Here is a 14,556-nt window from a genome sequence, read left to right as displayed (position 1 = left end):
TTTACATTTACGCAATGAAAAGTGTCAAAGCCCACTAGTAAGGACATAGAGATACTCATTACACTGGCAATGGGTGTATTTTTTCAACGCTTTTTGAAGCTAATATATGCTGTTTAGAAATATCTGGTACCATTATAAGCTACTTATGCTATTGGTTAGCCTTCAAGTCACAGACCAATGACATTTCCAAGCCTTATTTTGAGGTGTGTGTGTGTGTGTGTGTGTGTGTGTGTGTGTGTGTGTGTGTGTGTGTGTGTGTGTGTGTGTGTGTGTGTGTGTGTGTGTGTGTGTGTGTGTGTGTGTGTGTGTGTGTGTGTGTGTGTGTGTGTGTGTGTGTGTGTGTGTGTGTGTGTGTGTGTGTGTGTGTGTGTTGATAAAGAAAGGCAAGCAGGCTGTCTCCTTCCAGAAAACCACACTAGGTGGCACTATTGTGCTCTTTAAGTGGAATACCCGTAAATTCACCCTGTTTTGTTGAAAGAAGGAACAATGCATATCTTTTAGATTATTATACTGTTATAACTTGCCAATGTTGGTATGCTGAGTTAACAGTATTACAGTATTATATAGTAAGAGCTGTACTTTTTATGCAGATACAAATAGATACTGTATATGCCCTAGGTTGTTTTCATCATTAATTTGTGTCAGTGATTTGTCTAAGTTGTCTATTTTGAGTAAAATGTTACATAAATTATAGATCTAGAACACATAGGTGTTTCCCTTTTCTATAGAATAGACATGAAAGTAGTCAAAGCTGTTGCAGTCAACTGGAAAAGGACCACAACATGGCAGGGTGCTGCTGCACCATTACTGCACAAATGACTTCATCAAGGCATTTTATTAGAAGCACCATTCACACAGTTCATTTAGCATGCCTGCTTGCACATACTACATTTTACATGACCTTATTGTCATTGAGCCTTAAGACATGGAGCAACTCAAGTACGCTTTTTGTGGTTGGTGTGCTGTTTGTTGTGAACTGAAACCGGGCTGTGCTGCCTTTCTGTGTTTCTGCATCGCTCTCTGGTTTAGTGATATATAGGGTCATGAAATATTACTGAAGGCCATAAAGACCATGGCTCTTCGATGGCCCGGCACAGAAGAGGGGGAGAGGTGTCCCAGTGGAATATGACACAGTCACAGCCCTGCACTCCCCACACACTGCAAGGACCATTAAGTGTCACATTGCGACTCACTACTAACATAGCCTTTTAATCTAAAATTGCAAATGATAATAATCCTTATTTCAATTTAAATGAGAAAAGTGACTGAGATGTGACATGCAGTACATTACGTGTATAATACAGTAGTAAGCTGGTGTCCTTTGTGTTCTGTGTACCACAGAACTACTGAGAATGTTGAATAAATTGTATTCTGTTGTTGAATAAAGCAACATAGCCTAGATCCAAATTTTGCATAGCTCATGTAATCTACATTTACTTGAGTGGCAGTTCTGCACAACACTGATCTGGCCAGCTGGTTGGAAACACGAAAAGCAGCAAGGTTTGTCAAGCTACGAGCCGTGGTGTAAAGTAACTAAGTACATTTACTCAAATACTCTACTTAACACTTAAGTTGCAATCAATTAATGTCTTTGAAGGTCCAAGATGCCATGGTCTCCATAGACTTCCATGTAATTCATAGTGCACGGATCGTGCACGCCCATGCCTAGATCATGCACCAGGTGTGTGCACGCTGTTCACAGCTTTCAAACAAAAAACTCCGCTTGGAAAACCGTTCAGGCATTCATTATATAGCAGCCATTATGTTTTCTTCAGATGTAAACAAACATGGCTGCCATGTTTGAAAGAATGGGTTGGTGGGGGTTACACATGCAATTTCGCGATCGCGATCATGCCTAATACATTTTTTGAGGTCCAAAAACCTTTTTTTTTCTTCAAAAACGGCCCAAACTCTGTTAAGTACAATTTTGAGGTATTTGTACTTTTGTATTTCCAATTTCCAATACTTTTACTTCTACTCCACTACGTCTCAGATTCAAATATTGTACTTTTACTCCACTACAATTATTAAAAGGTTTAGTTACGAGTTACTTTGTAGATTTGGAGTATTATTACAAAACATACATTAAACCACTTCAACCCTATATAGTATATACATTTGGGCCATTTGAAAATAGACGATCTACAAGCTCACAATGCATCGCGATGCAACGCATTGTGAGCTTGTAGATCTGCTATTTTCAAAATATTTGTACACATTTGAAAACTTGAAATGGGACATTTTGCATATTGAGTAGCCTACTTTTACGTTTCGTACATTTTGATACCAATACTTTTGTACGTTTACTCAAGTACATTTTGAATTCCGGACTTTTACTGTATCTACATTGCAGTATTGATACTTTTACTTGAGTATGAATATGTGAGTACTTTTTCTACCATTGGCTACGAGTAGTAAATCTCGTGTCTCTCTCTCCAAAGATAAAGTTCAGCTTTCCCTACCCTGGATGTCGAGATGTTGCAATTAAGATTGCATTTCCTACACCAATAAACGCATAAAAAACCATGATGGAACGTGCTCCTGCAATTTGAACTGCCCTGAGGGAAGATTTACAATTACGCAAGGAAAGCTCTAGTGTGCTCTCTCACCCTGTAGCGTGACCCTTTGCTTTGTGTAGCTTGGTGTAATGTCCTGTCTCCCCGGGGAGTAGCCCAGGTCATGTTCTCTCACTGTTGGTTTGATGGGTATCAAAAGATTTAGGAACCATATACCAGTGATGATTTTGTTGACTAAAACTGTGACGAATAATGTTTGACTATTTTCTTTCACTGCCAAAAACTAGATAAAAACAAAATAAAAACGAAACTATGATGACTAAAACTATCAGAAGGAGCCAATACACTTTCCGGCACCGGCACCTGCCGCGGCACTGCCAGAAGTGCCGGCAACAGCCACGGCAATGATTCCTATGCCGCGGCAATGATTCCTATGCCGCAGCAATTATTCTTAATCCGTGGTGTCTGCCGCTGTTGAAATGCATTCGCTGTCCCTCAAAACTATTACTAAATATAATGGCAATTTCATCAACAAATAAAAACTAAGGACTAAAATGTTGGGGAGGAACTATTGGAGAAGAGATCCAGTAGAACTAAAAGACAGTTCCCTTTATGTTTGGTTGAGCTCTGAAAAAGGCAGATCTACAAGCTCGTTGTAGATTGTAGATTCGCTATTTTCAGCATGCAAAGTGTAAAATGAGGCATTACGACGCCATAAAGTCACCGGCAAAATGCATTTTTGACGGCTAAATCAACTGTACATTTAGTCAACGAAAATATTACTAAAACTAAATTAAATCGGGGCTCCCGCTGGCCTACTGGTCCAGGCGCATACCACTTGGGCATACCTCCATTTAGAATAATGGTCAATCTTCTGATAATGTTTCTGAATGGGGATGTGTAACCTTGCCACATAGGCATGGATGCCTGGCGGCGTCACCGGTTCGATTCCCGATCTGGATGACCTTTGCCGTCACTCCCCATCTCTCCACCCATTTCTTGTCAGTCTACTGTCCTATCAATGAAGGCATAAAAGCCAAAAAACAACTCTTAAAATAAATAATAAATAAATAAAATTAAATGTTATTCAAAAGACTGACTAAAACAAAATCAGGACTAAATTTGCTGTCAAAATCTACACTGCTATATAGCCTTCTGCCCCTGCTCCTGGCAAACACAACACCCCTATGGTGTTCTGTTGGAGTTTTAAGAAATGAGACCAAAGCACAGGGATGATGCTCACATGCTGTGCATGTATAAGTACATAATGTACAGCATCATGAAGATCATTATGAATCTACCTGCTGCCTGAGTCAGAGAGCTCCAGATGTCCTCAGAGTCTCAGAGCGTTTGTCCTCTGAGTTTAATGGTGTTGTGGTAAGGGGTGTGGCTGGGCTTCTGGGCACCAGCACTTGCACTGACAGTGTTCTTCAGAATGACATTTGAGGGAGGAACCTTTCCCCAAATGCATCACGGTCTCATCAAGTGTTGCAGTCGGCTTAGATTAATGGGGCTGAGAACTGATTATGCAGGGCCCGTACATCATGTCTGTCTGGCTGCCTGCTGCTCTCCCTGTCTGTCAATGCTCCACCCTCCCATATCCTAGCCTTCTGTGAAAAACTTGGATCTGTCCCCTTTAGCAAAAAAAACATTCCCTAGTTTACCTCTAAACTCGCACGGTATGACTTCAAAAGATGCATTTCCCTCTGGATTCCGTTGTGAACCATATTGCACTCTTATGGCAGTGGTCCTTCTAGTACTTTTCCAAACACAAGTGCACACACGCACACACGCACGCACGCACGCACGCACGCACGCACGCACACACACACTTGAAATATTGATATGTCCACCTAAACAGAAGTAGAAGAATACCTTGTACAAAGGACAAACACTGGCAGTCAGACAATAGGAAAACAGCCAGTTACAAAGTGCCTATTTAGGCAGAACATTACATATAATACAGTACACACACACACACACACACACACACACACACACACACACACACACACACACACACACACACACACACACACACACACACACACACACACACACACACACCAGCAGCAGCAGCGACACAGTCACACATTACAAAAGCAGTGAATGTGTTTTTGTCAGCAAACCATGCATAAGTTGAATCTCAATTTTTCGGAATCAATACGATCTGTTTAGTCAGGAACACTCGTGTCAAAGTAGATTTAACCATTTATTGCAACAAATGGAATACAATTAAACTTGGTGTTTTAAGGCCTCCGCATTCGGAGTTGTTCCCTGAATTTTGTACATGCATGCCTGCTAAGCAAAATCCGGGAACTTTAAGCAAAAACCCCCATAGGGATACAATAGTACAATTGCAATACATTGACATATTCGCTTGAATCAGCAGACATAAAATCACAAGTATTTGAGCCTATGCCAGACAGGCAAGGTGGAGACTGGGGTGGAGGAGGCAGCTAAGCAGCAGCGGACCCAAGGCTTCGGATCAAAGACAAGCAGAGCTATAATGAATGCAAGCCGTATTTAAAGGAGCCCCCCTTACTGGCTGTGAGCTCTGATTGGATTATGACACTGTGATGTAATGATCAGCAGATCTGTGAATGAGGAAAGGATCTGACTAACAGCTGATTACAGCTGAGGCAGGCGAGACTCACGTGTCCAGCATAAACTAACGCTGTGCTTCATTTTTGGAGCTGTGTGAAACACAGGCTCCCTATACGTAGCTTTGTGGGTCTGTGTGTCCGTATGTAGCCTGAACTTCCTAAACTTCGGCACGCTACTAGTCCCACAGTTTTGCCACCACACACTCGCGCCATATGTCAAATCGACCGGCTTACTCGGGAATAGTGGGCTAGTAACTTGCTAAGAGAAAGGTTCAATAGTTTAATTGATATTAATTTATTAGTGAATTAATTTTCCCCATTGACTTATAATGGCAATCGCAAAAACTCACATTCAATTATTTGTCTCTCGCAAACCATAGGGGCTAGAGTTTCAAGACTTGGAGAGAAGGTTCATAATGGTTTCAAGGATTAAATAAAAAATAATTGTGTCATTTGGCCGCATGGTGGCGCCATAACACCCCACTTTACGTTTTGGCCTGTAACTCTTGAACCGTAGGTCGGAAAATTAAAAATATTTTTTCCCTGGATTCCTTGGGTCATGACGCATCTCCCCATATAGGCCACGCCCATTTGCGCCATGATAGATTTTCCGCCATTTTGAATTTTCTTCAAAACACACTTTTTGCTCCTTTTCCTACATATTTTCTCCAAATGTCACAAAAATCGGTACACATGATCTATGGACTCATGCGATAAACATATTCAAAGGATATTTCGATAGTCCATACCGTTCTTCCGTAACAGGGTTCCAAAGTTAGCGGGAGGAGCCCGTTTTGTAAGAAGTAGCCATAAATCAGAAACGAAACATCCAGTCAACACCAAATTTTAACCACAAGTCACGGGTGGGATATTCAACAAATCCCCAAAAGCATTTCCAGTTCGACCCATAGGGGGCGCCACAAACGCGCAAAACGTAACCGTTTCATGCCAAAACGTGTTTTTCAGGGGGAACGACCCTCTCAAAACGAAACACAAACGATCTCTGGAGCGACGCGACAACGTAATCGCCTTGCGGAACTTGTGGGAGGAGCCTATTTCTTAAAAACAAGAAACCATATCCTTACTTCAGGAACGCAGGAAACGCAAAACACACTTTTTGCTCCTTTTCCTACATATTTTCTTCAAATGTCACAAAAATCGGTACACATGATCTACACACACACACACACACACACACACACACACACACACACACACACACACACACAGCTCCACTTCACACGGGTGTGATTTTTACTCACTGTGCGGTTCTGACATTACAGTTAAGTACAGTTATTTTGGTTACGGTAAGGGTTTGGTGTACAGTTAGTTTCTATTGTGTTGAGTCAACATGGTATTTGAAAGGACCCTCAGCGCCAGCATCAGACCCCAAGTATCTAGGGATGTTCATACTATTACAGTAAGATTCATCATAGGAATGGCTTTCAGCATTTTGTTCTGGTGATCTTTGTAGAACAAACAGATAATGTGCAGAAGGTCATTATGCATGGTGTCCATGACAGCCTTGTGGTGTTAGATGGTGTCAGTGGAAAGTTTAAAATGTAATTAAATGGATTGGAACTGCTAATACACAGATATTTTACAACACCGAAGGCCTTAACTGCTGAGTTGGGCTACCTGCACGTGTAAATTATGCCTGTCCCCGCGGCCCGCAAGCCCAGCCCTGTGTGGGGGACGGATTAATCTTCCCTGCACATTATTGAATGTGTTCTCTTGCTTGGGAGCAGCCGATAAATTGTGGTTGTCACAATGGCCCTGCACCTGCTCTCCATAGCCTTGGAATTTCTAACAATGCGTCACATTTCTGCACACAGCACTCAGGGACAGAAAACATTGAGTCACAACATGGAAGGAGCTTGGAAGCATTGGAGCAGGTGCTGTATTAGGTAGAGTAGGATGGTGGATGGAGAGAAGTAGATTTTCTTAGTTGTGTGGCATTACAGTACATAATTGTCGAGTTCTGGTGTTTCTGCCATGCAAACTTTATGTTATTATCTTTAATCTATTTTTCTACACTTTGCACGATTCAATTTGTGGTGAGGCATTGTGTTGTATGCAAAACTATCTCTTACAGAGCAACAATGTAATGACAATAAATTACTAAAAAGGTACTTGGCCTACTGGCAGCCTGCACAAGAAATGTAGCAGTGATCAGTCCAGCGGTTTGCAAGATTAGCTACAGACAGACATGCATACAGAAAGACCCTCGACTTCTTAATTTAGGAAAAACCGAGGCCATTAATTTGAAACATTAATGTCTGGTAAAGTCGGTTATTTTATATTACTTATCCCCATGGTCCAGGACCCCCATAATATAAGACGGTATATGACATTGTACTGTCTACAGCTTGTAACAAATTTGCACTTCAGATTAAAACATGAACAATGTAAGAGGTACAGATTATAAAGTTTTTTCATCACTGTGCTTGAGCACCCCTCCTATTCCCGTTTTGTTTGCTAAAGCATGAAGGAAAGCACACTTGAACACTTAACTACAGATTATTCTCTTGGAAACTTGTAATTTCATGCTACAGTGAAGTTTTCTTGCGCATAGGCCATGAGTTTACATTTTAATGTAGGCCTATACATACCAATGTTATGGTTTTGTATCTGCAGACCAATGTCATTTCTGTGGTGCTTCCAGCCCTTCTCCTATTTATCAACTGAATGCTGATTGATTTGATCTTGACCGAAGGGAGTCGATAGTCTGGACCTGATCAACTGACGACTTTATGCAAGGGCAAACTTCCGCAGAATGCCCGAAAATAGAATATTACACGCGGCCACTCAAAAGAAGGATTTATAATACAGAAATGTCAAACTTCTGAAATGTTATGTTAATTTATGCACTCAGTACTTGGTGTGGAATACTTTTAAACCAATGTCCTCATCAATGGGGCGTGGCATGAAGGTGATTAGCCTGTGGTACTGCTGAGGTGTTATGGAAGCCCAGGTTTGCTTTGATAGAGGCCTTAAGCTCATCTGTGTGGTTGAGTCTGGTGTCTCATCTTCCTTTTGACAACACAACACAGATTCTCTGTGGGGTTCAGGTCAGGCCAGTTGGCTGGTCATTTAAGCCCAGTAATGCCATGGTCAGTACACCAGTTACTAGTAGTTTTGGCTCTGTAAGCAGGTGCCAAGTGCTTCTGGATTAAGGAAATCAGCATCTCCATAAAGCTTGTCAACCTACGGAAGCACAAAGTGCTCTAATTTGTTAATCAGTAATTGGCCATCTTGACCACTAACTTCTATCAAATTGCACAGAATTGTCAGAATGCTAGATAATTAGAGATATTATATGAAGTTTCATGGCTTTTTCGTGATTCATGATTTGTCATGATTTTACTATGATACTGTTGCCAGCAGTTCTGAGATCCTCATCCCAGGGCCTGCTGGTTGTCCCTCACACAAGATTAAAGACTAAAGGCGATCAAGCCTTTATTTGTTTTGCCCCTAGAGTCTTAGACTATGGAGCAATCTCCTCTTGGACGTAAGTGTGTTATCGTCTTTGTATTAGGTATTAGGATTTGCTGGTCGATTGTCTAAATGAATTAGTTAATGAATTAATTATATTTTTATTTTCGTGTCATGCCACCATTTTGGCCCATCCCTTAAGGGATTATATGACACATTACACAAAAAGAAAACAATTTGACCTTAACAATCCTTCCTGTTCATATACGCCCTGCCTTATTACATACCACATAAATAAACATGCGTACAGTACATACATGAACAGAATAAGAAATACATTTTACATACCGTCAATTCAAGATAGTCAAATTCAGAGTATATTACAGTACATACTGTACATAGATACATACATACACAGACAGACCAACAGCCTGAACAGTTTCCCAATTGGTTTTCCGCTCAAATTTGTGCTACAGCAGTGTAAAACTGGAGTAAGATAAGATCTTTATCATATACTGTAGAAGAAGTTCTTCCCAAGGCAGAGTTCTGTGTTCTGTTAGTTATTCCAGAGGAGGACTTTTTCAAGAATGAATTGTCATCTTTTATTATTGTTGGGCTGAGACACGAATAGTCCTCCTTATGTTGCTATCCTACTATAAATGTGCAAAATCTCTCTGTTCAGTGTACGTACGTATCTGTCCTTGGTGGGGCATGCAATCCCGTGTCTGTCCTTTGCGTATCTCAAGACTTCAAACTTGCTGTCCATGTCATGAGGACCCAAAGAGCGCGGTGCCCAGCTTGATGTTTGGATAGGAGGTTGTCCAGAACCACTGATCCAACTGATAGGCCCATATAAGTATAGCCATATATGAATATCCGGTTGTCAGGGGGGCATGCTGCTGGTCAGAATGAATGTCTTCCTCCTGCAGCCTAATAACCACTTACTGTATGTCCAAGAGACATCTGTGATATCTAGACATACAGTATGAAGTTAATAATTCCATGCTCATTCTCAGTATTATTTTAACAAAGCATGACGTACTTGTACGACTGCCCACTCTGTGTGCCGGAAGCCCTGAATTTGATGGTGACCTGTCACTGTGTTGAGTAGAGACGGATAAATAAATCCAGTGGGCTATGGATCATTCATGACATTCTTACACAAGGAGAAGTAAAAAAAAAAAAAAAAAGAAAAGAAAAAAAAGTGTCCTTCTCTGGGGTCTCCACCAATCTGGGTTGCCTACCCAGGCAGGGCCCGCAAACTTTGGAAGTCAGTATACCGGTAGCCATTTGAAATGGGATCTGAAATCATACTCATAATTACATCTTGATCACACAATTCCAGAGTTAATGTGTACTGATTTGTGTGAGTTTAGGACAAAATCTGTAATATACATTTAAAGAATTCCCCCCAAAATAATGCTGCTATAACCTGCCAATGTGGAAAAATAGCTTTATTTCACGCCGATCTGTCCAGCGGTGCTGGAGATTCGCTGTTCCCACACACATGGACGGATGACGAACATGCTGTCCGCCGGCTTGGCGAAGTTTTCTTAAATAAACTGCGTTAACCTTTTCTCTCCTTATCTCTCTTTCCTTGTCATTCTGGTCAGACGCATTCTTATAATTATTCACGACACATTCATATTGTTGTGCTGTCACGTTCAGCATCTACCATTTTGAATTTAATTGTAAATTACACATACATACATACAGTACACTACTATGCGCTATTTAAATAACAGGAAGATATTGTCTGGGTGACTGCGCAGAGCTTTAGACCAACCTGGAGCTGTCTAAGGTTGTCTAAGGTACAATCACTTCTGACTCTTCTCTCTTTATTTATGATAGCATTTAGACAGACCACACCTCATTTTAAGACCAACGTGGACTCTTGCATTCTCATATGTATTGTATTCATGGACAAGATGGTTCTGTGTGATGTCCGTAAAAGCTGTGATTGGTCTAGTTTTGACAGACATAGTTTTGCATAGGTAATCTTACCCATGCTCTTATGGCTGTGCATCATTATACTGTAGAGTTTTTGTGAACTGTAATGGCTCTATACTTTCACCATGGTAGTGAAATCAATGACCACAAGCAAGCAGTTGCAAACAGCCAAATGAGTAGAATTAGCGACCCGGCTCAATCTGATACGCTTAAACAAGCATATACTATGAATATTTCACATTTGGCAACAAATATAACAAAATCGATATGCTCTCTTTAGATTCGTTGCCTTGCTCAAAGACTGAAACAGCTCTCACACCCAGATTTATTCACTCAGGCTCCCAGCAACCAATTATATTTTGTCATCCAAATCAATATTTTGTTCACTTCATTGAACTCACTAAAGACTATTGAGTGTGTTTTTTTTTTTTTGTATAATTTTTTTTCTGTCTTTGTTCTCTGCTATGGTGTTAAGTATTGAGAACATATTTTTATGCCAGTCATACTTATTGCATTTTTTAAACAGATGTTTGACCTGAACAAGCTTTGTTTACTCTGATGTTGTAAATGAGGCATACACATTCAACATTATTGATTCAATGCCACCAACAGGGGGAGCTTGTACACTTGCTATGACCTAGCTCTCTCCCAGAACATATTTTCTGGTCTTCTTTCTCTCATCATGCATTTTTTATTCCCCCTCCTTCTCAAGCATCCTTTATATAGCCTTTGCCTTCGTCTCCATTGGCAAGTTTTATCTGTGTCTGTTTTTATTCTTTTTTTGCTTGTTTTGCCACCTTAATCGTCGTAAATGTTTTACAGAGGTCACATATCGTCGTTGTAAGGTGGAAACCTTGTATTTCCTTTTTTGTCATTATTTTAAAAAATATTTTAAAATAGGGAAAATAGCCGATCTACAAGCACACAACGCCTCACGTTGCTTGTAGATCGGCTATTTTCACTAGTTTTGTGCAACAGTCTTATATGATGAGGCAGGGCTTTACTTCTCGAAAAAACGTGGAAATTTGAAACTAGGAGATATGAGGTTTCTGCCCGACAGTGACGATATGCCACCAATGTCTTTGCTTCCTTCCAGAGTCACCCGATAATGCTGTTTGTTCCCCGCCAGAACAAGACCCGTTGACACCGGTTAAATGAATCTCACTAATATACCACTCACACTCCATCTTCTCCCTTCTCACTCCTGTTTCTCACTTTTCACTCACTCACTTCTTTCTCACTCTGTTTCTGCTCCTTGTGCCCCCCCTCCGCCCCCTCCACCACAACCACAACACCCCCCCCGCTCCACTCATGCAGTTTCATCCCAGAGGTGAAGTGCAGACTCCTATAATTACCCAAGTGTCTGTGAAATGAATCATTGGGCGGCTGATTGAGCTGCGTGATGGGGAACATCCATCCTGAGTGGTACGACTGAGCCCCCCAACCCCACCCGTCTCAATGACGACCAGAGCTGGTATGTGTGTGTGCATACGTGCTACCACTGCTCGGGGTGGGGGCAGGGCGAGGCCATCATGGCTGACAGGGAGATGTTGGAAGTTGCGTGGGGCGTTCTTAGCACAACACATGAATGACAGGGCTTTTGTTGAGTTTGGTCAACCTGTGGCCCTAACAGTGATGACTGCTGTACACATGTGTATAAATTATATAAATGGGTAGATCACAGCTGGAGACGAGAAGACGGCTCTCAAATGTAGCTGCATGAATAACCCCTTTGGTACAGTATGTTTACTGCAGGAGGATTGCATATCAAAATAAATTCAGTCAGAATGTTCACATGAGCCTGATACAATTATCTTTGGTTGCAATTTATTTCGTTTCTTCAAATACCATTTAATGAATGTGACATAATGGGTCCTATAGATGATCTATAGCGCAGGTCGTAGAATGCAGGCCGGAGTTCAGTCGGGGTGTTTCCCCTTTAATTATTCTTGTTAAATCGTGTGTTATCTGGTCACGAAGTAGTAATTATATAAATATAATATGTTATAATTAATTATAAAGATAATATAATTCTAATATAAATTCGATTAGAGTTTGTTGTTGTACTTAGCAAGTTGGAGGAGATGCAATCACATTTCTGCCGAGGAGAAACAAGTGTAGGCAGTAGTGATGCGCTGGCCGACCCGTTACCCATGGAATCCGCCGACCCGCCGTCGGTCAAGATTTCAGCCTCAATTGGCGGGCGGGCGGGTCATCACCAATTGGAGCGAGGTTTTTACTCCGCTCCTTGGAGCGAGGACCGTCCTCCACTCCGCTCCTGTTGGGGCCGCAAACCACATGTCTGTATTGCCCCTCGCACACTACACAGGGAGTAGAGCAGAGCTCAAACAATTCTCAACATGTGTCCCCGATCAGGATTTCAAGTGAGACGGATTTTGACTGAATGAACCACACTCACCTTGAGTCGCCCCCATCTCTCGAATCTGGTGATTAATCAATAACCAACAGGATTTAATATTGTCTGTCTTATTAAAAAAGACAATGTCTACATAAAACAGAAACTTAGATGGGATCTACTTCAACATATTGGGCTAGACTAGCTGTCCATCGAGGCTCACTGCCGTTTCACTTTACGCATGGGCTCTTTACAGTGATGAGAACGCCATTCATGCCCCGACGATCCTATTTTAGAGGTAATGAACATTTTCCTGTATTTTTGCTGTCAAAAAACAATAAGGAACCTCAATTTGAACAACATGCTTGTTTATTTAGCCCATGACAATATTGTGCTACTGTATACATTTATGTAAAGCGAGTAAGCGACTTTGGGTACATAGAAGAGCGTATATGAAGACGAGCTATTGTGGTGATGATTATTATCTTTTTGTTCTACGGGGCGGACGGGGCGGGTTAGGTTCCGTAGCAGGCTAAAACACCATCAGTCAGTCAACTCTTCCCTCTGTGTGTAAGATAGCACCGGGCTCTGTACAAGTTCTTTGGTTGGGAAATAGCAGTGATAGTTTTGCTGCAGCCAGCGCTGTCCTGCTTCTGGCGGAAGATATTTCATAATGAAACTCTCTTAAACAATCAATGTGTTGATACTCACATTCAGAGCCTCAGAGCCTGAAAGCCTCACTCTTACGTTATGTCAGCAGGTCAGCAAACATTCAATCAATGCTGCTGTAAGGATGGGTCTACACTGAAGTATATACTGCACCCTTAAACACCTTGACCTTGCGACCAGTAAAACACGCTCTTCTTAAAAAACAAACAAAAAACTATATGACATGAAGCGAAACAAAACAAGGGTAAACATCAATTGTGCTTGCCTTATGCCGGGATCCCGATTCTCGTGGGTAAATTTTTATCCACAGACAAACAAACTTTTGCAGAGTGGAGGCTCCTTTTTCTTTTGTTTATTTGCACATTTAAAAACAACTCATTTGTAACAACAGCATAATATTGGGTTTTGCTTAACTGACCCTCAACTGGCCCTTCAATACTATGAAATCTGTGTTAATTTATCTGTACAAATGTAACCAAATCCCATCCAATTATCCGTAGGTCTGTGGTTCGAAGCCCAGCTCCTCCTGTCCACTTGTCGAAGTGTCCTTGGGCAAGAACACTGAACCCCACATTTTCCCCAATGAGTCGTCGGTGTTAGCTTGCCACCATTGGTGTGTGAATGTGGGAAGTGAGGACGCTGGCGTCGACAGTTCACCGCTTCACTTCCCAATGTGAATGAATGAATGAACATTGTAAAGCGCGTTGAGTACTTAAGCGCTATAGAAATTCAATTCATTATTACATTGTAAGTCAACAAAGCACATACCAGTATTGATCAATTTCTAGTCTATGGATAAATTATTTTAGATGTCTGGCCCACCTTTGGAGTTATATCATGGCAAGGTAACTACACAACCCAAACCTCTAACAATATTACAGAGAGAGTTTTTGGACCACAATTCTTATGAGACGATTTTAAGATGACCCAATGTTATTCTCCATAGAGAAATTACTTCAAAGGGATGATTTTTTATTTTATTTTTTATATATTTTGCGCAACTTAACTAAGGTCTGACTCTATA

At 41.2% G+C, this 14,556-nt stretch overlaps 1 protein-coding gene across 1 annotated transcript in view; it reads right to left on the bottom strand.

Moving 5' to 3' along the window:
* The window catches only part of chrna10a (cholinergic receptor, nicotinic, alpha 10a), a gene marked incomplete at both ends in the record, with an annotated part of 245,748 nt that overhangs the window by 82,811 nt on the left and 148,381 nt on the right, over positions 1 to 14,556 (bottom strand). The window lies entirely within an intron of this gene.

Source organism: Nannobrachium achirus (genome assembly GCF_963921795.1).
Source record: "Nannobrachium achirus genome assembly, chromosome: 8".
In the NCBI taxonomy this organism is placed as follows: domain Eukaryota; kingdom Metazoa; phylum Chordata; class Actinopteri; order Myctophiformes; family Myctophidae; genus Nannobrachium; species Nannobrachium achirus.
This window is presented reverse-complemented; position numbering and strand designations above follow the sequence as displayed.